The sequence below is a fragment of the Trichosurus vulpecula genome, chromosome 7 (genome assembly GCF_011100635.1).
Source record: "Trichosurus vulpecula isolate mTriVul1 chromosome 7, mTriVul1.pri, whole genome shotgun sequence".
Taxonomy (NCBI): domain Eukaryota; kingdom Metazoa; phylum Chordata; class Mammalia; order Diprotodontia; family Phalangeridae; genus Trichosurus; species Trichosurus vulpecula.
This window is the reverse complement of record NC_050579.1, coordinates 254,839,145-254,863,626: the sequence shown is the minus strand read 5'-3', so window position 1 is coordinate 254,863,626 and position 24,482 is coordinate 254,839,145. Positions and strand designations below refer to the sequence as shown.

The following is a 24,482-nucleotide window of genomic DNA, read 5'->3' as shown; positions in this document are numbered from 1 at the left end:
GGGAGAGGGGTGGTCCCTGCTCTCTTGGTCTGTGAAGGGCTTCTGCTCCTCAGTAGCCACAAGCAGTAGCTTTCCTCTCTTCCTTGGAACTGTGACCAAGACCCCTGTTCCCTTGTTGCCAATCACAAGTACTCCTCTCTGTCTTGGAACTATGACCTAGAACTGCCTATGGGAAACAGAGTTGCCAGTCAGTGCCAGCTGCCCCAGTGCCAAGAAAGGATCACCATAATCTGACTAGTTGTCCAACCCCCTTACCATCTCTGAGCTGAGAGCTCCCAAAGCTGTGGCTGCCACACTGTGCTGCCCACAAGTGCATGCTCCAAACAGGCCTCCACCTCAGAGTCACAGACCACTCCTTCTAAACTTTTAAGTTTTCTTAGACTGGAAAAACATCTCACCCCTGACATTTTGTTGGCTCTGCCGTTACAAAATTTGATATGAGGCATTATTTTGAAGTTGTTTGAGGGAGAATGCTGGGAGAGTTCGGTTGGGTTGCTGCCTGCACTTGACCATCTTGCCTTCATCCCCCCATGATAGTTTCAGATGTCTGACTGGTATACTTCACTCTACTGACATAACTCTATTCTCATATGGGACATACAACTACCTCAGAAAAAAAGTTTGGCTATGTAAATATCTTCAAAACTAGTTGTAGCCAAATGCTAGAGAACTCATGGGTTCTTGGTACCTAAAACTATGTTGGTAGTAAGCAACGCTGTTACAATATTAATGTCCCGTATCACCAGAGTAATGCTATATTTAATCTATGTACATATTATCACCCTTTCAAATGCTGGGCTCATAATGGTGTTACAACTAAAAGTGATCACCACAATATTTCACAGGCTAAAAAAAGTTTATGATGATTCAAACTTATTTAGAGAAAAAAAATTTAAGTTCATGTCCTGGACTTTCCTCAAGATAGCAGAATATATGGGAACAGTAAGCCCAGTTCTAACACAGCTATTACAGCAAGGACGTAAAATAAGAAGTTGAAGGAGAAACTACAGTAAATGTGTTTTTCTAGTCAATGTCTGCACAAAGAGATAACTAGATGCTTGTGGGCACCAGGGGAGTGGGTACAGCCAGGAAAGCCTGGCCTATGAGCATAAGTCATGGAAAGTTACCATCATAGGGACTAGGGAAAACTTGGAGATGTCACACTCACCCTGCATCAGGACTTCCAGCACACCAGCCTAACCCTTAGGTCCTTGAAGACCACAGAGCTCATAATCCAGAACCCAGGAAATAGAGATCAGAATCAAAAAGGCCCTGCTATTCCTTGCAAAAGTATACAGATGCTGGCCCTATCATGAAGTTATAATTCAGGAAGTAAGGCTGGAAAAATGAGCAAAAAGCACCAAGAGTAAAGAAATATTATGGATCTAGCAATAACCAAAACAGAAACGCAGGAAAAGGGAATAACTACAACATCTACAAGCAAAGCTCTTAAGAAAATCAAAGATTTGCCACAAGTTCTATGGGAATTCCTGGAAGAAATGAATTAAGAATTTATAAATGACATATATTACAAATTAAATTAGGACTCTAGAGGAAGCAATGGGGAGGAGAATAGACAGTTTAGTAGAGGAGGTACAAAATCTTACTCAATTAACAGGCTCTTTGAAAAATTAGATTGGGCCAAACAGAGATCAATTATTTCACCAGACAATAAGAAATACTAGAACAAAACCGAAAAACTCAAAAAAAGAAAAGTAAGTGTGAGGTATGTGTAAGTAAGTAAATAAAAGTAAGTGTGAGATATCAATACTCCAAATGAATTCTAAATAAACACTGCTTCATTAGGTATATTATTTCAATGTCAGTTATGTAGTTAACAAACATTAAATAAGTACTTACTATATGCCAAGCACTGGGTTTACAAAGAAAGGAAAAAAGTCCCTGTCCTCAAGAAGCTTACATTTTAAAAAGGGAATAGCTAGGCATGAAGGAGTGCCAGTGCAAAGGAACAGAGGTAGAAGATGAAGGGTTCTGTTCAAGAATGACAAATATACCAGTATGGTTGTATGGTAAGAGTTTGTAAAGGGGAATAAAGTATAAGAAAACTACAAGTATATAAACGAGCCAGGATATGAATAGTTCGTCCATCAATAAACATTTATTAAGTACCCACTACTAAATGCTAGGCAGTAAGCTAAGCACTGGGGATACAAAAAATGACAAAATATAGTCCCTGTTGTCAACAAATTCACAATCTAAAAGAGGAAGCAACATGCAAAAAATCATATGCAAAATAAATATGAAAGATATATTTGTAAAAAGTCAAAGTTTGAAATATTCAAGAAAGGGGAGGCACTAAAATAAAGAAGAATCAAGAAAGTCTTCCTAAAGAAAGTGGGATTTCGGGCTAGGACTTAAAAGAAGCCAGGAGGCAGAGATGAGGAAGGAGAGCATTCCAGAAATATGGGACAGTCAGTGAAATGAATGGAGCTGGGGGATGGAATGCTTTGTTCCAGTGACAGCAAGGAAACCAGTGTCACTGGATCACATTATATGTCTAAGATGAAATGTAAGGTATAAAAAGACTGAAAAGTGGAAAGAGGGTGGCACCAGTCCACTAGTATGAAAGCAGGAGTTGGGGAAGAAAGAAAGACTGTGAGAGCTTTAAATGACAAAGAGAGGATTTTATATTTTCTCTTTGGAGGAATAGGGAACCACTGAATTTTACTGAGTAAGGAGGGGGGTGAGTGTGGGGGGACAATGTAGTGAGATCTGTATTTTGGAAAATCTTAGCAACTGAGTGGAGAATAGATTGAAGTGGGGAGAGACTTGAGGCAAGGAAACTAGTTAGAAAGCTACTGCAGTAATCCAGGTAAGAGGTGATAAGTGCCTAAAACAGGCTGGAGGCTATGTGAGGAAAGAGAAGTAGGTGTGTGAGATGTTTGTGAAGGCAGAAACTACAAGATTTGGTAATGAACTGGATATGTGGGTAAAGTGTGAGAAGATAAGAATGACATTAAGGATGTGTGTCTGAGTGAATGAAGGGATGAAAATACCTTTGTGGTAGGAAGGCAGTTTCCTGATGCAACTCCCCTTGTCTGGAGACAACTTTCTGCCCACACGCAACCCCCATACAACTTCCTTCTGTCTTCTTCCATCTTCCTTCCTTCTGTGGTTTCCCTGGTTAAGCTTTTTCCCCTCATGAAACTTGATTGGTCCCAGATTCGCCGATGTACCTTCCTCACCTAAAGCCAATGAAAAAGGCCAAGCCAGGTGGACTCAGGGCCTCTCCCACTTAGTGGGTGTCTGAGACTAAAAGTCCCTATAACCTAATGACAGACTAACAACTGCCTTACTAGACACATTTCCAGAATGGAAACCAGGGGAGCTGTGTAAAAGAAGCCAAGTACCACTGTATGCTTGCTGTGTGCTAGGGGCAAGTAAAACTCCTCCTCTGTCAAAATGTTCAGTGCCTCACAAGGTCCTCATTTCATCCCAATATTAAACTTTAAGAAGGTGCTAGTCCTAGAGTCATGTCTAATCATAATAAGGATGTTTGGGAGAAAAGGTAATATTTTGTTTTAGGTATGTGGAGTTTTAGATCCAGTGCAAGATGTTAAAAAAAGCAGCTGGTGATGCATGACTATAGCTTAGGAGAGAGACTGGGGCTGGATGTAAATATCTTGGAATCATCTACATAGAAATTATAGTTACATCCATGAATGCTGACGAAATCACTAAGCGAGACGGTCTAGAGCAAAAAGAGAAGAGAGGCCAGGACAGAACCTTGGGGAACACCCACGGTCAGGGAGTATGACACGGACAAATATCCAGTAAAGAATACTGAGAAAGAAAAGTTGGAAAAATAGAAGGAGAATGAGGACAGAACAATGCCACAAAAATGTATTAGAAAGAATATTCAGGTGAGGGTATTCAGTAATGTTAAATGCTTCAGAGAGACCAGAAGGATAAGGATGGAGAGATCACTGGGTATTCTGGAAAGGGCAGTTTCAATGAAATGATGAGGCTGGAAAACAGACTGAAATAATCTACTTTATCTTTTGTGATCACTTCTAATCTCTGTTTAACCCCCTGGTCCAGGCATTCTTAACCTGTGTTATGTCATCAGCCCCGCCGGCAGTCTGGTAAAACCTACGGACTCCTCAGAATAATGTTTTTAAATTCATTAAATAAAATACTTAGGATAAGAATGAAAAACAATTACATTGAAATAAAACTGGAACTTTCCATCTGTAGAATCCCTGAAAGCTATGCACAGATTCTTGATTAAGAACCCTACTCTATAGTTCAAAGAGATCAAGGAAAAAGAAAAAGTACCTATATGTACAAAAATATTTATAGCAGCTCTTTTTGTGGTGGCAAAGAATTAGAAATAGAAGGGATGCCCATTAATTGAGGAATGGCTAAACAAATTATGGTATATGATTGTGATGCAATATTTTGCTAAAAGAAATGATAAAGGGAATGGCTCAGAACAAACCTGGGGAGACCTATATGAACTGATGCGGAGTGAAATGTAGAGAACCGGAGGTCATTGTACGCAGTGGCAGCAATATTGTAACAATGTTCAACTATGAAAGACTCAGCTACTTTGGTCAATACAATTTTGAAGGACTTTGATAAAAAATGCTATCCAAGCTGAAGTATACTGAGCTGTGACAGTTACCAGACTTCTCAACACACAGATTCCAAAAACAACAGAGCAGGTCAGGGGAAAACTGCTGGATCTGCGTGAGAGAAGTGTGCGGTCTAGCCTCAGACCCAGGGGGCAGCGGAGGTGGTGGGGCAGCAACAGCAGGAAGCTCCAGCAGCTTCCTCCAAAGCTCCAGCGGAGGCTGCTTCCAGCCCCAGGCCCACACCTTGGGAGGAATCAAGTGGTAGATCAGAGCGGGAGTGCAGGGATTGCTTTGCTGGCACAGAGGCAGGGTTCTCTTGCTGTGCCCTGCTAGGATCTGGGTCGCAGTCCTGGTTGGCAGTTCTTGGAGGAGGGGCACTGGTGTGGGAGTGCTTGCAGTGACTGTGGAGTAGCTCTGAAAACAGCAGTGCAAGGCCCCTAAAGCTTGGGACAAAGTACTCTCCATTCTAAAAGCAGTCATACCCTGACAAAAAGCTCAAGGGTCAAGTAGTTAGCTGGGAACATAAGTTGGCAGCATAAAAGGACTCAGACTATAGAATCTTTTTTTTGTGACAAAGAAGATCAAACACATACAGCCAGAAGAAGTCAACAACATCAAAGAGCCTACATCAAAAGCCTCCAAGAAAAATATGAATTGGTCTCAGGCCATGGAAGAGCTCAAAAAGGATTTGGAAAATCAAGTAAGAGAAGTAAAGGAAAAACTGGGAAGAGAAATGAGAGAGATGCAAGAAAATCATGAAAAACAAGTCAATGACTTGCTAAAGGGGACCCAAAAAATACTGAAGAAAATAACACCTTAAAAATAGACTAACCCTAATGGCCAAAGAACTCCAAAAAAACAATGAGAAGAATGCCTTAAAAGGCAGTATTAGCCAAATGGAAAAGGAGGTTCAAAAGGCCACTGAAGAAAATACTACCCTAAAAAGTAGATGGAGCAAGTAGAAGCTAGTGACTCTATGAGAAATCACGAAATGATAAAACAGAACCAAAAGAATGAAAAAATGGAAGACAACGTGAAATATCTCATTGGAAAAACACTGACCTGGAGAACAGATCCAGGAGAGACAATTTAAAAATTACTGGACTACCTGAAAGCTATGATCAAAAAACGGGCCTAGATATCATCTTTCAATTATCAAGGAAGAGGATAAAATAGCAATGGAAAGAATCCACCAATCGCCTCTTGAAAAAGATCCCCAAAAGAAAACGCCTAGGAATATTGTCGCCAAATTCCAGAGTTCCCAGGTCAAGGAGAAAATATTGCAAGCAGCCAGAAAGAAACAATATGAGTATTGTGGAAACACAATCAGAATAACACAAGATCTAGCAGCTTCTACATTAAGGGACTGAACGGCTTGGAATATGATATTCCAAAGGTCAAAGACCTTGGATTAAAACCAAAAATCACCTACCCAGCAAAACTGAGTATAATACTCCAAGGCAAAATATGGAGTTTCAATAAAATAAAGGACTTTCAAGCTTTCTCAATGAAAAGGCCAGAGCTGAACAGAAAATTTGACTTTCAAATACAAGAATCAAGAGAAGCATGAAAAGGTGAACAAGAAAGAGAAATCATAAGGGACTTACTAAAGTTGAATTGTTTTGTTTACATTCCTACATGGAAAGATGATGTGTGTGATTTATGAGACCTTTCTCAGTATTAGGGTAGTTGAAGGGAATATAGATATATATAGACAGAGGGCACAGGGTGAGTTGAATATGAAGGGATGATATCTAAAAAAATAAAATCAAATCAAGGGGTGAGAGAGGAATATATTGGGAGGAGAAAGGCAGAGACAGAATGGGGTAAATTATCTCACATAAAAGTGGCAAGAAAAAGCAGTTCTATTGGAAGGGAAGAGGGAGCAGGTGAAAGGGGATGACTAAATCTTGCTCTCATTAGATTTGACTTAAGGAGGGAATAACATACACACTCAACTGGGTATCTTACCCCTCAGGAAAGTAGGGGGGAAGGGGATAAGAGAGGGGGGATGATAGAAGGAAGGGCAGATTGGGGGAGGAGGCAATCAATAGCCAACACTTTTGAAAAGGGACAAGGTCAAAGGAGAGACTTGAACAAAAGGGGACAGGATAGGATGAAGGGAAATATAGTTAGTCTTTCACAACATGACTATTATGGAAGTGTTTTCCATAATGATACATGTGTGGCCTATGTTGAATTGCTTGCCTTCTCAAGGAGGGTGGGTGGAGAGGGAAGAAGGAGAGAATGTGGAACTCAAAGTTCTAAAAACAAATGCTCAAAAAAAGTTGTTTTTTACATGCAACTGGGAAATAAGATATACAGGCAATGGGATATAGAAATCTATCTTGCCCTATAAGAAAATAAAGGGAAAGGGGATAAGGGTAGGGGGAGTGGGGTGACAAAAAGGAGGGCAGACTGGGTAAAAGGGAAATTAAAATATATGCCATCTTGGAGTGGGGGGGGAGATTAGAAATGGGGAGGAAATTTGTAACTCAAAATCTTGTGGAAATCAATGTTGAAAACTAAAAATATTAAATAATAAATATATGAAAAAAGAAAAATTAATAAAATAAAGAAATTTAGAATGGAAAAACAAATCCATGACTGCCCAAGACAATAAGAAATATTAGAACAAAATAAAAGACTGAAGCAAGAGAAGAAAATGTAAAGAATTAAAAACTAACCTACAAAGACAGGTCAAGGAGAAATAATTTAAAAATCAGTAGACCATCTGAAAACTATGATTTTAAAAAATTAAAAAGCAAAGATGTTTGTTTCAAGAAATAATAAAAGAAAGGCAGGTAGATGAAACATTGGATAGAGCACCAGTTCTGGAGTCAGGAGGACCTGAGTTCAAATCTGGCCTCAGACACTTACTAGTTGCATGACCCTGGGCAAGTGTATTAGCAAGGCAACAATCACCACACAGACAATAACTGTCAATATACCTATGTAGTTCTGTATCACAAAATATGAGACTCTCCATAGAGAAGGTAGAAATAAACCATTTATCCAGACACCAGAGAACCAGATCCCAAAACCAGTAAGCCCAATCCATCACAGCAGCAAAGAATTCAATACACAATGTCACAGCAGAGAACCACTTCATCCCAGAGACATTTGCCCCACTGCTGGCACAAACACACTCACAACACAGCTAGTTCACCTGCATCTGCTCTCTCCCTCAGTTCTAAGTGCTCTCTCAGCATTTCTTGTGACACACTTTCCTTTTCTCTCAGCAAGCTCCTCCCACCACATGTGACTTAGGCTTCCTGTGACCCAAGTAGGTCACATGGCCTACTAATGGGTGGGAAAGATCCTCAAATTTAAATTACCATTACAGCAAGTTGCTTAGCCCCAATTACTTCTAAAAAAGAAAAAAAAAGAAATAAATCATAAAAGACAATTGCTCTAATCTATGAAAACCAAAGGGCAAAGTGAATCTACTTTCCAAAAGGAGAAGTCCAAGGAATGCCACAGCCAGAACTTTCAAGTCAAAGAAAACAATATTGTAAGGAATCAGAAAAAAAGTTTACATATCAAGGAACCACAGACAAGTTTATACAAGACCTGCCAGCTTATAGATAGGATAGCTAGCTGGCTAGCTAGCTAGTGAGTGAGCATTTATTAAATATTTACTATATGCCATGCATTGAACTAAACACTGGGGATACAAATACAACTAAGCAGGAGAGTTACTGACTTCAAGGCACTTGCATTCTAAAGGAGAAAGACAACACATAGAAGGAGGAGATCTTGGAATATTATACTCCAAAAGGCAAAAGGCATACCCTTTTAACCAAAAATAATTCATCCTGCAAAGCTGAAAATCATTCTAGACATTTTCTATTGAGACATACAAATGAAATTATTTGCAAGGCCCCAAGTGAGCTTGTTTGGTCAGTGAAGGGTAAGTAGGGGCTGACTCATAAATCACTACGCCTGGTGTCTAGGGATTTCTCAGAAGCATGGCAATTGGCAGGGCTCCTCTTAGCCACCTTGAAGGCTAAGCCAGCCCTCTGTCAGAGGCTTCTGGGCCCTCTTAAGGAGGGCCTCAGAAACACTAAAAAAAAAAAAAATAATCTGCAGATATTCATGTTTGGTCAACAGATACATGGGCAAGTTTCTCAGCCTCTACCTGAGTTAAACTATGGAGTAGAAAGGAGGATAAAGGGTAGCCCTGCCCCCCTGCCTCCTCCCCGCAATGAATGGTGTCATAGAAATGAGAAATCCCCAAAGCTATGGCCAGGGAATACTTCAAGGAGCCTGTGAGCCTTGAAGGGAAATTCTATCCTCCCTTTGCCTCCTGTCATGACTACAGGATGGGGTGAGGGTGGGGGGGACTACTGGGTATCTTACAATGAAGGGGAGGGTCCTCTCAGGGTTTAGTGGGGTCTTTTTTCTGATCTTGCACAATGAAAATATTCCAGGTCTGGAAGCACTGAGGTGAGATTACTAACCATCTTTGTTAGGCCTGAATTCTAGGGCAGCTATTAGGATGGAAGGTGGCTCACTGTGGTATCCCTAACAGACAGCTTTGGAAGAAGGCTATCAGAGACCATGAGGTTATCCTAGAGCAGGTCAGTCCAAAACCTAACGGGGAGAAACAGCAATCTCTTTACTGTTTTCCATATGTTCATAGATAAAGCACGAAGAGAGAAAAACTCAAACCTTGGGTTTGTGCTCCTTTTCTTTTCATAAGTCAGCATCTAAGCCTGTTTCCCTAAAGAGTAGGATATGAGCCCCGGGGCTCTGGAGGTCTGGAGCTATGCTGTGAGGAAAGAGGTCTTGCTTGGGGTTATGCTGGGGAGGGATTCACTCAATGAATAGGGAACCCCAGGAGATTCTGAGGTCCTGGCAGGCTCTGGTCACTTGTAAGTATGCCACAACTTTAGCCAGATCATACACATAGCCATCTGCCTTCACTTCAGGGTGATGTTCATTATAGAGCCTGACCTTTCCTGGGACTACCTACAGTGCTCTCATCCTGCAGCATACATCAGTTACCTATGGTCTGCAATCATGATGGCCTGGTGTGCTTCCATGACCATTTCCTTTAAGGATGCCCTGAAAAACTCAGAGACTAGTTTTCCCACACTTTAGTGCAAATACCACAGGCATTACTACACTGACTTCACATATAGTCTAGCAGGGGTGGGGAACCTGTGACCTTGAGGCCACATGTAGCCCTCTGACTGAATCCAAAATTCACAGAACAAATTCCCTTAATAACAGGATTTGTTTATGGACTCAGTCAAAAGGCCACACCCAAGGACCTAGATGGCCAGCTACATGTGGCCTCTAGGCTGCAGGTTCTTCACCCCTGGAATGCCTTCATGCATGGGGCCAACATTGAGCATCAGGCCATCTCTTTCTTTGCAGTAGCACCCTTTTCCTAGGGATACAAGGACTAGATTCTCCAGATTCATGAGAACTCAGAAAGCTGCATTCAGATTTTGTTAAGAAAAATCATCCTCTTCATCTGTGATGACAACACAGTTTGGACTTAAGGTATTCATTTCACTGAATTCAGAGCAGACATAATCATAAAAAAGCAGGTGGCACTGCAGGCCTCACTCTTTCAGAACCTGATATGCAGCAAGGGAAAGAGATGAGACTTTATTTACCAACAGGTCAAATTCCAAATACTGAAGCAATCTCAGGAACCTGTCCCAAGACTTTTGGGATTATTTCCTAGACAACTACAATTTCAGACCTCACTGCTTGATTCTTGGTATAGCCTCAATGGAGGTCATAGTCTCACAGTTCAGCCTCTGTGCCCATCCTGTCATCACATATAGCAGTAAGGCAAAATTTATGACCTTGGAGAGGGCCATTGACATGCCTGAGTGGTTCACAATTTAAAAGTATAAGTAATTCTCTAGGTAGAAGGCAGAGGAAGTATAACATTTATTTAGACTCCAGAGGATCAAATCCAAGGACCAATGCCCCCAATTTGATAATAATATTCCCAAACCTGTAAGCCCACCTTATTGTAGTAACAAGGAAATTATAACAAAATATTATAGCAAGGAACCAAGCCATACTTGTAACTTCCCCTCGCTGCTAGGGCCTTCCTATAAAAGATCACTGACAAATCCTAACCCTCTGCTCAGCATTCTCTCCTGCAGCTCTGCTGACTCCAAGTTCCTTGATCTCCACAACTCTCTCTTGTTCAGCACTATCCGCTCTGCACTCTATCTCGAAGCTGGCTCTCTGCTGCTGAATCCTGCTGTTCTCTACTCCACTGCTCCCAGTTCTGGGCTCTCTTTTTATACAGTCCAAGCCTTCATCTGATTGACTAGAACTCAGTGGACATATGGCTGTAGTCTTAGCAACTCCCCTTAGGGCCCTGAGGGCTTCACCACTCTCAAAAACTAGTAAATTAGTAAACCAGTTTGCTAACTAGCCTGGGGCCTCACATCTAATTAGTGAAAGGGTGTGGGCATGTCTAATCAGATCTTCCTTTGTTGGCCCTGCCTATTCAATTTTTCACCTACTGATTGGCTGTACATCACATTGGCACAAATGGGGCAGGGAGATACCCCAAGTGGGGCAACAGCTAGAAAACCACCAGCCTGACTTCCCAATGTCAGTGCAGAAGCATCTGGGAAATAAAGTTGGAAGTGGGTAAGGTTATATAGTGGCAGAGGTGGGGGGTGGAAGAGGCAGGGATTGGAGGTTTCTCATTTTTGTTAGAATTTTCAAAAAAGCAACTTTAGTTTTGTCATTTCTATTGTCTTTGTTTTACAACATATCTAATTCTCCTTTTTTGTGAATATTTTGTGCTTACTTGTTGATTTCCTAATTTTAAACTGTTTTTAAAGTTCATTGCTTCTCTTTTTCTATTTTGCTCATTGAAGTTCTTTGAGATATAATCTTTCCTCTAAGTACTGCTTTAGCTGCATTCCTATAACTATGCCTAACCTCAAATGGGTTGTTAAGCCCACTGAAAGAGCACTAGATTCATGTTCTGGGGCTTTATTACTTAATTGCTATGTAACCCTGTGGTATAGTAGGAAGGGCACTGGCTCTAGATTCACAGAACTTGGGTTCAAATCCTACTTGTCATTTATGACCTGTGTGATCTTGGGTAACTCACTTCCTCTCTCTCTGGGCTTCAGTTTCCTCACCTGAAAAATGAGGAAATTGGACTAGATAATTTCTAAGGTTTTTTTCAAATATAAAAATCTATGACTCTTGCATATTAAAACTATACCCTAAATAATACCTTTCCCCAGCTATAGTTAGGAGGTAAATTATTGGCCGAAGGATAGAGGCAATCACAAAATGTAAAACAGATCATTTCAATTACATGAAATACAAAAGCTTTTCCATGAACAAAAGTGAATGAAGAAAAGAAACAGAATGGGCGAAAATCTTTGTAAATTCATTCATTGAATAAACATTTATTAAGCATCTACAATGTGCCAGGCACTGTGCTAAGCACTAAGGATACAAAAAGAAGAAAAAACAGTCCCTGCCCTTAAGGAGTTTATAATCAGATGGGAGAAACAACATGCAAATATATACGTGTACATACACACACACACACACACACACACACACACACACACGCCCCAAGCTATCTACAGGATAGATAGGAAATAATTAACAGAGGGGAAGCACCAAAATTAAGAGGGGTTGGAGAAGGCTTCCTGTAGAAGATTGGACTTAGAGGAAGCCAGGGAGGCCAGTAGTCAGAATGGAGGAAGGAGAACATTACAAGCACAGGCAACAGCCAGAGAGCTGAGAGATGGAGTGTCTTGTTCAGAAAACAGTCAGTCAGTCAGTGTCACTGGATCAAAAAGTACATATTGGTGAGTAGGATGTAAGAAGATGTATTGGCAATCAAAATGGGCTCTGAGCACTTAATTCAACCAAGTGCCCTTGAAGAGTTTGGCCTTTATTTCCTTGATTAAATTGAAGAGTCCTTGATCACCTCCATGCCTCAAGGGAAAGCCTAGTTTACATGGGTTTGAGTGACATGTTTGTGACATCAGAAGTTTTTAGACCACGTGGGTTGAAGTCACATCTTTGTGACAATTTCAGGTCACATGAGTGAGTCACATGTGTGACTCACCCTTGACCCTGAAAAAGACATAAAACCAGAGGTTGGTTTTCCTTTTTCGGAGCTCTGACCCACAGCAGTGATGGTGCTCATGACTCTGGGCCAGCCCTTGTTATGAGCTCCCGGGCTGAACTCAGATGTTGGTAACTATGAATTGTATTTGATCTGTCTGTTGATGTTTGTAATTTGTATTTGCTCTGAAGTTCAGGGTGCTGGATTTTTCCCCTAAACTAAATGAATGGAATTTGTATGCTGGATTAAAGTAAGATTGTTAACCCCTTAACATTGCTTTCCTTAGTAAAGCAGATCAAAAGAACCTGGGCTTTCAGTGTTGTGTGAGCTGGTTGTCATTGGCTTTGTTGAAACAGAAGAGTGGGAAAGTAGGAGGGGGCTAGGTTATCAAGGGCTTTGAATGCCAAACACAGCATTTTGTATTTTCACTTTAGAACTTACACACACACACACACACACACACACAACAACAACAACAACAACTCACAAAGAGTTACTCAGAATGTCTCAGAGAAGCGGCCTGAACCCAGATCTTTGTAACTTCAAAGCCATCTCTCTATTCACTATGCCATGCTGTGGTGTGTGTGTGTGTGTGTGTGTGTGTGTGTGTGTGTGTGTGTACGTGTGTGTGTGTGGGGTATTACTTCCGAAAAGGTAAATGGTAAAAGGAGAAGAACAGTTCTCATAAACAACGGGAGAGTTTAGGAACTATCATTCCCAATAAAGAGATCAGTACTTGGATCACAATTTTTCTCTTTTCCCCAACCTCCCGCTCTCAGATTAGGGGACTTCGCCATAGCGTATACAATGATTCTCACTCTAAGCACTCAGTTCCTCAACCTATTTACTTCCCATGACCTATTCCTCTACCTCACCTCAACCACAAGCAAAGATGGTGTAGTAGCAATTTACATCTGAACATCTTTCTCACCCATTAATAGGCCATGTGACCTGTTTATGTCACAGGAAGGACGCCTAAGCCATATGCGGTGGGAGGAGCTTCCTGACAGGAAAATTCTACTGGGGGGAGAGAGAGAGTGAGAATGAGTGAGAGTGAGAGAGAGAGAGAGAGAGAGAGAGAGCGAGCGAGCAGTTATGGCTGCTAATGGCCACCATCATGATAGAGCTGAACAGGCTGACTTAGCTGTACTGTGAATTTGTTTTTGGGAAGACTCCAGCAGGGGGTCAGAGAGGTTTTGGGATGGAGAGGCTCCGTGTTGTGACATTGTGTATTGAACGTTTTACTGCTCTGATAAATTGGATAAATGCCTTGTGGGATATGGTTCTCTGGTGTCTGAATAAATGTGGAGAGTCTCATATACTTTGCGAAATAGAACTCCATAGGCATTTTAACAATTACCATCTACATTGTTATTACTGCCTTACTGACACATTATTTGGCATTACAGACAGGATCACGAGGTATGAGATCCCTATTTGGAGGTAGAAGGGCTTTAGAGGAAGAAATGGTTATCCCAGGAGGGGAGGATGTAACTTATTTCTCCCTAGCAGGGGAATGGTCTAAAGGCGCTGGTTTGTGTGAAGACTGGAAACAGAAGCTACAGAGTGGGGAACCTAAAGATTTGGAGCGATGTCTCAGAGAGGTTGCTGTTGAGCCAGGAAAGGAGCAATCTCTAGATGAGGCTGGATTTTACTCACGGCGTATTGTATTATACATGAAAGCAGGGACAGATTATTACAAGAGAAGTCAAACTCAGACAGTTACTGAAATTTCTGAGAATTCTTCTTCTATACCACAGCAAGAGGGGGAATCTCAGGTGGTAGAACAAAAGGAATCTACTAACTTTGCTGTAAATTCAGCTAGAAGGCAGAGGGAGCCAAGGAGGTCAAGAGTACACCTCTGTTCAGCCCAGGCTGAGTCTAACAGCCAGTTTGGTTACCATGGTAACGGGGGAGAGAATCTAGACAGGCGTATACAAGGCCAGAAGCTGATGATACTTTGTGCTATGATGCTACTTCTGAGCTACTATTTAATGTTATAGTATCATACTAGACTTCTCACACAGAAGTGCACCCCATACAGTGAAGGAGGTAAGAAACACAGGATCATAATACTGTGTTCAGGGAGGCTTTGGAAGACTTAACACAGCAGAAAATCACAGATATCTTCAGTAGGTTCACCCAGAGAATGGAGAATCATTAATATTTTGGATGGTAAGAATCACTGATGAAGGGGCCGCAGGAGCATCTGTGGATACTGTGGATTGTATGAGATTCGTAAGTATTAGTGAGAATCTCTGTACAGCAAGTTTTTAGGGATTATCATTTGTAAAGAAGTAACCAAACAACCAATTAGTTAGCTCTGGCTGCAACAGGTTGTAATACAGAATACTCTGCTGATTCTATGTGGCCTACTGCAAATAAACCCTGATACTCACTTAGGGACTGTATGAGAAAGTTAAAGGAGGAGGTAATGAAGACTGCTATTATGTTACGGAATGCCAAAGTTTATTATGAAACTCCCTTGGGAGTCTCTCATAGGAATTTGATAGTTAAGATGGCACCCCGCACTTATAAACACATGATTCTGACTCTGCTAATTGCAGAAGTAGGGAACCCTCTTTCAGAGGTGCTGGATAAGATTTCACAGTTAAGTGACTTAGGAGACAAGGGAAAAGATAAATTTCCTCAAGAGAGAAGGGTAAATAAATAGCCAGCAGATTCAATGTCGGAACAGAGTGACAAGAAGAGAAATGTTTACTGCTCTGTTGAGAGCAGGGGTAGATTTTAGAATAGATGGTATTCCAACTAATGAGCTATACAAAATGACCTATATAAGGGACTTAATAGCAAATGGAATAGAGAAGTAAGAACTGCCCCCACAAATCCTATAGATCTTGAACCCTTGTATCTAAGTGAGTCACACCTTCAAGGAGACAAGGGAACAGGCTGAGCCCAAGCTCAGATTAAAGAAACACACAGATGGGATTACAGATCCCATATTAGTCTGACTATATATTAGAAGAATGGATCAAATACTATAACTAGGACATTGATAGACACTGGGGCAGAGGCCAGCTTGATTTATGGAAACCCTGACAAATTTAAGCATAAAACTTCTATTACCAGCAAAGGCCTAGGAGGGGCTGAAATATCAGCCAAACAAGTCAAACTGGTGATGAAAATTGGACAATTAACTAAGAAAGAATATATGGTGGTCACTGTATTCATTCCTAAATACATCACTGGAATAGATATATTGAAAGGCATGACTCTGAATTTGCCTGAGGGGAGATATCAATTTTGTAGTAAAGAAGATAGGAATTAATACAGTTTTAGTGGGAAAATAAAAATGGACCCAATCACTTTACCTGAACCTTCTAAAGTAATTCCTTTGAAGCAGTATAGTGTGCCAGGTGGGCAAGATGAAATTGTCAGAACTATAAAGAAATATGTTGAAGCAGGAATGTTAGTCCTACAACCACTCGATGGAATAATCCTGTCTGACCAGTATGAAAGTCAGATGGAACACGGAGAATGACAGTGGACTATAGACAATTGAATAAAGTGACTCCTTCCTTATATGCTGCTGTTCCAGATACTGTTACCTTAATAGAAAGGATCCAGAAATATGATAGCACTTGGTATGCAGTTATTGATTTGGCCAATGCTTTCTTTACGATCCCAATAGATTCCAAACAATGGGATCAGTTTGCTTTCATGTGGCAGCGCCGACAATTTACTTTTACCCAGTTGCCACTAGGATATCTGCACAGCCCAACTATTTGTCATAGTATTGTGGCTGCACATTTGGATGAATTGAAGTTGCCTGGTATACAGCTTACCCACTACACAGATGATATTTTGATACAGGGAGAAAATGTAAAAGAAGCGGAGAAAAGTTTGATACTTTTAACTGACCATATGAAAAGCAAAGGATGGGAAATTAGCCCTGCAAAGATTAAAGGATCAGCTCAAACTGCAAAGTTTTTGGGTATACAATGGAATAAAGAACTACAAGAAATTCTCCCACAAGCTCAACAGAAGATTCAACATCCTACCCCCACCGATAAAAAAGAGGCCCCAAAGTTCACAGGACTGTTTGGATATTGGAGGCACTACATTCCACATCTTGGACAGATTTTGAAACCCTTATATAAAATTATCAGGAAAAAATATGTATTTGATTGGGGACTTGAACAGAGTAAAGCCAAAGCTGATATACAATTGCCTCTGGATTTAATGGCCTATGCAAAGTGGACAGGTGGAATTATAAGTGACTGCACAAGATGACTATGCAAATTGGAGTTTAGGGCAGAAACAACAAAGCCCAAAATGTAAACTTAGAATTTTGGTCAAGGAAACTACCTTCATCTGGATTACAATGTACACTGTTTGAAAAGCAGTTGTTAGCTGCATATTGGGCTTTGGTAGAGACTGAACAACTGACTCTAGGCCATGAAGTAATATTAAGGCCTGGAATCCTGATTATGACCTGGGTAATGAGTACCCCATCATCTCACAGGATTGGACGTGTGCAAGAGACTAGCATAATTAAATGGAAATAGTATATTCAGAATAGATCAAAAACAGGCAAAAGTGGAGTTTCTGCTCTACACGAATCTAGCACAAGCATAGACATTTATGGAAATGAAAAACTGCCTGAACCAAGGCAACAGCTGGTACAATCCTTGGTAAAATGGAATGATGGATATGATGAACTGACTGAAGAACAGAAGAAACATGCATGGTATACTAATGGGACAGCAAAATATCTGGGCCATAAAAGACATTGGAATGCAGTAGCCTATATAACCCATGTACTAAGAGAACTCTGGAAAGTACTGAAACTGGTGGGAATAGCCAATGTGCTGAACTTATGGCAGTACATCAAGCTATTAAAACAGAGAAAGGAGAACAGTGTCTTATATTCCCTGATTCGTGGGCAGTAGCTAATGGGTTAGCTACATGGATGCCAATGTGGAAAAACCAAAATTGGGAAATTCATGGTAAGCAAGTTTGGGGCAAAGAACTATGGGAAGCTATATGGGACATGTCTTTGGTTACTAATTTGTCAGTTTTTCATGGAGACATTCCTGTGCCCCTCACTACGCCAGAACGTGAGTACAACGCACATGCTGATCAACTAGCAAAGATTGCTACTGAACATATTGTCCCTACTTCAACACCAACTGATGATCTGGTACTAGCGAAATGGGTCCACCAAACAGCCAGCCATTTAGGGGTCCAGGCCACACACCGGTAGGCACAAGATCAAGGTACAAGAACCTCTTATTCATTGTCAAAGCAAGTAGCAGAGGAATGTCATATATGTCAATTGGAAGAGGAACAAACTGTTCCCAGGGTAGTAACTGGGGAAATGGCAAGGGGAAAAGTTCCAGCTCAGATCTGCCAGACAGATTATATTAGACCACTACCCCAAGATAAAGGATGCAAATTTTTATGTACTTGTGTTGACATCTCTTCAGGTGTACTTGTGGCTTGTCCTTATAAGAATGCAACCCAGAAAAACACCTGTAAAATTCTAGATCTTATAAGTCTGTATTATGAGATCCCAATGCAGATTCAGAATAACAATGGGTCACATTTCAAAGGTAATGAGATGAAGAGATACTGTGTATTGAACAATATAGAGTGGATATATCATATTCCATATTATCCACAAGCATCTGGGTTGACGGAAAGAATGAATAGATTGTTTGAAAGAACCGTTAAGAAAGTTAAGTTCTAATAATTCGTATCAACAATGGAAGGATAATTTGTTCACTGCTTTAGGTAATTTGAATAATAGACCATTAGGAGGAAATACACCTCTAGCCAGAATAATGACCCTGAATCTGCAAATTAGAAAACAGCAAACACATAAGGTCCAAAATATTGAGTACTGGACTGTGAGAGAAGATGTCCCACCACCATATCCAATAATACCACCTAGTTCAGCAGGATATGATTTACATTGTTTAGAGTACTTTTGGTTGGATAGAAAAGAGATAAGAAAAATCTCTACTGGGATATATATGAGAATCCCTAAGAATCATTTTGGATGGATATTACCTAAATCAGGATTAGCAACTTGATGTAATGGATAAGAAAGAACCTGGCGCCAAAGGTAAATGGTAATTTAAATTGAAGATCTTTCCCACCTATTAATATGCCCATGTGACGTGCTTATGTCGCAGGAAGCCTAAGTCACATGTGGTGGGACAAGCTGAAACAGTAAGGCAATAATAACAATGTAGACGATAATTGTCAAAATGCCTACGTAGTTCTGTATTGCAAAGTATACTAGACTCTCCACATAGAAGGCAGGAGTAAACCATTTATTCAGACACCAGAGAACCTTATCCCATTACCAAATGCTCAGCTCCCACAGCCAGTCATTTCACTTCATCATAATAGCAAGGAATTCAAAACACTCAATACAGAAAATCACAACATGGAGCCTCGCCATCCCAAAACCTCTCCGACCCCCTGCCTAGGTCTTCCCAAAACAAACAGCTACGTCAGCCTGTTCAGTTGTAACAATCATGAGGGCAGCCACTAGCAGCCACCAGCAGCCAGATTGTCTCTTTCTCACTCTCTCTCTCTCTCAGCATTTTCTGTGACATAACTTCCTTTTCCTGTCAGGAAGCTCCTCCTACCACATGTAACTTAGGCTTCCTGTGATGTAAGCAAGTCACATGGCCTATTAATGGGTGGGAAAGGTCTTCAAATCAAAATTGCTAATACAGGAGCTTCCTGACAGGAAAAGGAAGTTATATATGTCACAGAAAATGCAGAGAGAGAGAGAGAGAGAGAGAGAGAGAGAGAGAGAGTTATGGCAGCTAAGGGTCACAGTCATGATAGTTAGAGCTGAACAGGCTGACTTAGCTGCACTGTGAGTTTGTCTTTGAGAAGACCCCAGCAGGGGGCTGGAGAGGTTTTGGGATGGCGAGGCTCCATGTTGTGATATTGTGTATTGAATGTTTTACTGCTCTGATAGATTGGATAAATGGCTTGTGGGATATGGTTCTCTGGTGTCTGAATAAATGCTTTACTTCTTCTACCTTTTATATGGAGAGCCTCGTATACTTTGCGATACAGAACTACATAGGCATTTTGACAATTACCATCTACATTGTTATTATTGCCTTACAGATACATACAGATGTTTATACCTTTGATCTTACCATCACCCACAAATGCGCCACCTCCATGTTCAGGAATTCCTAAATTCTCTTACCTGAATGTGATCTATTTAGCTTTTCAGTTTTCCCTCTGTCTTCCTTTACAAACATCTACTCTTCATCACCACCATGACCTCAAATATTTTGATCCCCCAATGCTCCCCCAAATGCCACCTCCCTTGCACTAGCCACTCCCTCCTCTTTTCTCCATCTTGATCCCTTGGTAAACAGATTCAACTCTGTAATATCCTTCTCTTGAATCCTTAGCTTCCTTATTATTTGGCCAATTGCACTCTGCCAAGCTTTAACCTTAGATCACTCTTGCCATTTGATCTGCCACCTTTCCTCTTATACATGTGCTGCTGAACAAAGTTAGAAAAAATTATGCAAATGTTCAGACAAGATCCATTACAAATTTGTCACACAATCTCACTGCTGCTAGACAATCCCTCTCTATCTGCCTTATCAACTCACTACACCACTCTCCACAGAGGCTCTTCCAAACCTTTTTATCTCCTCTCAAACTTCCCATGGCTCCAGCTGGGAAACGACTTATATTTTACAAAAAATATTCAGGTCATTTGCCATGAGAGCCCCTTTTTCATATCACTCACATGTCTTTTGACTCTATCTCTGTCTTTGTACCTGTCCTGTATAACGAGGTGGTCATGCTCCTTATGAAGGATAATCCCTCTCTCTACTTGCTCAAGCAATCCTATTCCATCCTGTCTCCTTAAACAGACTGCCCCTATGTCATTCCCACTCAATCACATATTTTTAGTCTTTCCCTGTCTACTGGTTTATTCCCTATTGTCCAGAAACATGCTCAAGTCTTCCCCAACCTGAAAAAACCCTCACTTAATCCTTCCATTCTCCTTCTGCCCTTTGTGGCTAAACTTGAAAAGGCTGTTTACAATAGATGCTTCTACTTTGTTTCTTCATTCTCTTCTTAATCCCTTAAAATCCAACTTCCAACCTCACCATTCCACCAAAACTCCTCTCTCCAAAGTTACCAGTGATCTCTTAGTTGCCAAATCTAATAGCCATTTCTCAAACCTCTTTCTCCTCAAGCTCTCTGAAGCCTCTGACACTGCCTATCACCCTGTCCTCATTGACATTCTCTACTCTCTAGGTTTTAGGGACAACATTCTCTTCCAGTTCTTATCCCACCTATCAGACCACTCATTCTTAGTCTCCTTTGTGGAATCTTTTTATTTTTTTGGAGGTCAAGCAAGTTTGGTCTGTGTAGGACTTTTTATTTTTTAATACATGGGCAGCTGGAATATCTAGGCCACATCAAGAGTCCTGTGGGAGACCAGTGGTGGGTGGAGGGGCCAGAGGCAGATGGTTAAAGCTATACTTAGAACAGTCTGAGTGCCAGCAGTTGCTGCTGCTGGTGGATCCTAAATGGGCAAACGTCCCCCCATGCCCATCCTACCTCCCAGCCTGGGGAAACTTCTCGAGTGCCCTAAAGCCCAAGAGGGTGGAGTTAGTTGGAGTCCTACAGCTGGGAGGGATCAGCTGCTAAGATATGGGCCAGGATTGGGGGCCATGGTCCCTTGATGCTGACAGGGCTAAAAGGAGGGTGTCCAGTCATCCAAAGCTTCTGGCTCAAGGGTGATCTCTTCACTTATTCTTCTGGAGGTGAATCATGCCTGCCTTGGTGGCTTCCTGGGTCAGACTGGCTGCTATATCCAGGGCTCATCCACTCAGGTCAGTCACTAGGCTGCCCATGGAAACCTGGTGCCTCTGGAAGATGGGACGGATCAGGCAATGGTACGGGGACCTGAGAGCCATTTCAGGCCACTGGAAGCATGAACAAGAAGGCACACTTCCCTGCATAGTAGAAGGGGAACCAGAAAAAGATGTCAGAGAAAAACTCATCTAGGCCAAATATGCTATATACTACCCAGTAGGTTAGGCAGGTGGTATCATCATCTTTTTTGGGGCTTTCAGTTGCCTTGATGGAGGCATATCCTGGGTAGATGAACCAATGAGACTGCAGAGCAGGGAGGCTCCATAGCCAAATATGAAAGGGCCAGGAAAGCAATGGAGCCTGTAGCCAGGTAGTACTTTTTGACACTGGAGACCTCCTCTAGCTTCTCCAGGACATTGGTGACAATGTTTTTCTACTCTAGGAACCTCCTGCCTCAAGCTACACATGGCTCCCAGGACCAGGGGGAAGGAGAGGGGACAGAGGATGACTGGACCCGGGTGTTAGGGGCGACTTCCAGGGCTCCCCTGCTGCTCTACTTCAGTATCTTTGCCAAGAAAATCCCAGATGGGGTCACATACAACTGAAAAAAAATGAGGGACCAAAGCTTGTTTTCACATATTTATTTGTTTGGTGTCTCTCCTATTAGAATATAAACTCCTTGAGGGCAGGAACTGTCTTTTGCCTCTTTTTGCGTCCTGAGTACCTGGCACTTAGTAAGTGCTTAATAAACAATTGATTGATTGATTGATTGAGTAATAAGAAAAATTCAAATTAGAACAACACTGGGTTTCACCAAACATCCAGTGAACTGACAAAGGTGACAAAAGACAGTCAATGTCAGAGGGACTGTGAAAAGACCAGCCCATAAGTATACGGATGGTAGAACAGTGAACTGATCCATCCATTAAAGAAAGCAATTTACCCTTTTTTCAAAGAAAGTGACTGAAATGCTCACATATTTTGATCTAAGAAATCCCACTGCTAGGTACACATTCCAGGAACATCCATGACAAAAAAGTAAATTCCCACATATACTAAGATACTTATAGCAGCTGATTTTGTAATAGCTAAGAACCAGAAAGAAATTAGATGTTTACCAAGTGAGTAATGACTAAATAAATTGTGGTACATGAATAATGGAATATTATTGAATGAAAACAATGAAAACAAAAAGCCATGAGAAGATTTGTAGGAACAGATGTAAAGTGAGCATAACCAACAAAATAATATACAAAATGACTTACAGCAATGGAAAGAATGACAACAAAAATTAATCAGAATTAAAAGTTTGCAATTATAATGATCTAGCTTGACCCCCCCAAAAGAGATAAAAGGCACTTCTCCCCATCTTTGGAGGAGGGGGCACATACACATGGAATACTGCATATGATGTCAGACTTTTTGATACGCTGATTAGTTTTGCTGATCTGCTTTTTTCTCCCTTTCTTTTTTACTCTTTGTTATAAGGGATGGTTTTCTGGAAGGACGCAGGAATATATAGGGAAATATGAGACAGAAAAGCAAAAGATATTAACAAACATTATTGGAACCAGGGGGAAGACTGAAACTATCTGTCACTTCCTGAAAGAAATCTCTAAATTGAAACTCCAGTTAATGTCAAATGCAGAATCCAGAGCTCCTTGGGAAAGAGACCATACTGTAAGAATCCAAAGAAGAGTTCAAGTCCTAAGGAGCCCTAGTCAGTAAGTATCATATAAGACCTAGAAGCTACTACTATAAAAGAGGGAAACATAGAAAAGTGACAGAAAGATGGCTTGAGTTTACCTGGCATTTTCTAACAAGTATTTTGAAGCAGCATAAAATAGCGGCGCAAAGATGTTGTCTACAATGTGTAGGACTGGAAAAGAAAGACTGCCTAAGTGCTGTATTGTCACTAACAAAAAGTTTTAAAAAATCAATTCTGTTGGTGCATTTTGTTTTTAAATCACATGTCATTTCTGATTATACTTTCCCCTTGTGAGAAAATGTGCTCATTCTAGAAAGAACAATACTCGTTGTGAAGCCAGGAAAGTTGTCATTTTATTTTACATTCATTATGAATGAATAGGTAACTCCCAAATGGAGTATGCTTGCTCAGACAAATGCAAGCTTTTTTATGCCGTTCCCAATTCGAATTTCCCCCCCTTGCCCTCCACCGGCTATATGCAACCTCCTGAATTGCCCACTTCACGTTCTCTTACTTGATATGTTCTCCCTCAAACAGCTTGTTAAGCATGCATACAAGCGTCTGACCTTTTACCTGATCAGAAGCCTGATTCGGCTAGGTCACAGCTCTGATTAGAATCAGTCACCTCTGACTTACATCCTGTTATTATCCCTATAAACCTCGGAATAGTTTTAATCCTGTGGAAACAGAATTCCTTCTTTTGTTTCTTACACCCTATAATAAGATAAATAGTGAAGAAAAGAAAACTTATATGGTGATCACATCTGATAAGGTATGCAACATTCTGTCCTTGTAGTCTCCTACCTCTACTGAAGGGAAGGTGGTATATTTTATTTGTTTTTTAGAACCATTTAAAAAAATTACTCAAAGTTACTGTTAGTGATCATTTACAATATAATATTCCTTGGATATATTTTTCTTTGGGTTCTGATCATTTTACTCTGCATTAATTGATACCTATCTTGCCATGATTCTCTGAATTCTTCAGGTTCATTTCTCAATGCACAATAATATTCCATTACATTCATTATAGTACAGTTTGTTCACCGAGGCCCCAATCAATGAGGAGCCTCTTTGTTTCCAATTCTTTGCTACCAAAAAAAATTTGGCTTATTTTAGACTTTTCTTTCTGCCTCTGACTCTCTTGCCACATCTGCTTAGTAATGTGATAATTGGTTCACAGGATATGAACATCCCTTCATAATCACCTTCACTGTAAGTACACTGGGTAAATTATCTATAGAGA

At 40.8% G+C, this 24,482-nt stretch overlaps 1 protein-coding gene and 1 pseudogene across 1 annotated transcript in view; both read right to left on the bottom strand.

Annotated features, from left to right (window-relative positions):
• FOXK2 (forkhead box K2) overlaps nt 1–24,482 on the bottom strand; it is a 122,598-nt gene that overhangs the window by 36,633 nt on the left and 61,483 nt on the right. The gene's annotated exons all lie outside the window — the stretch shown is intronic.
• Nucleotides 21,459–24,482, bottom strand: part of LOC118856429 — a 53,214-nt pseudogene continuing 50,190 nt past the window's right edge.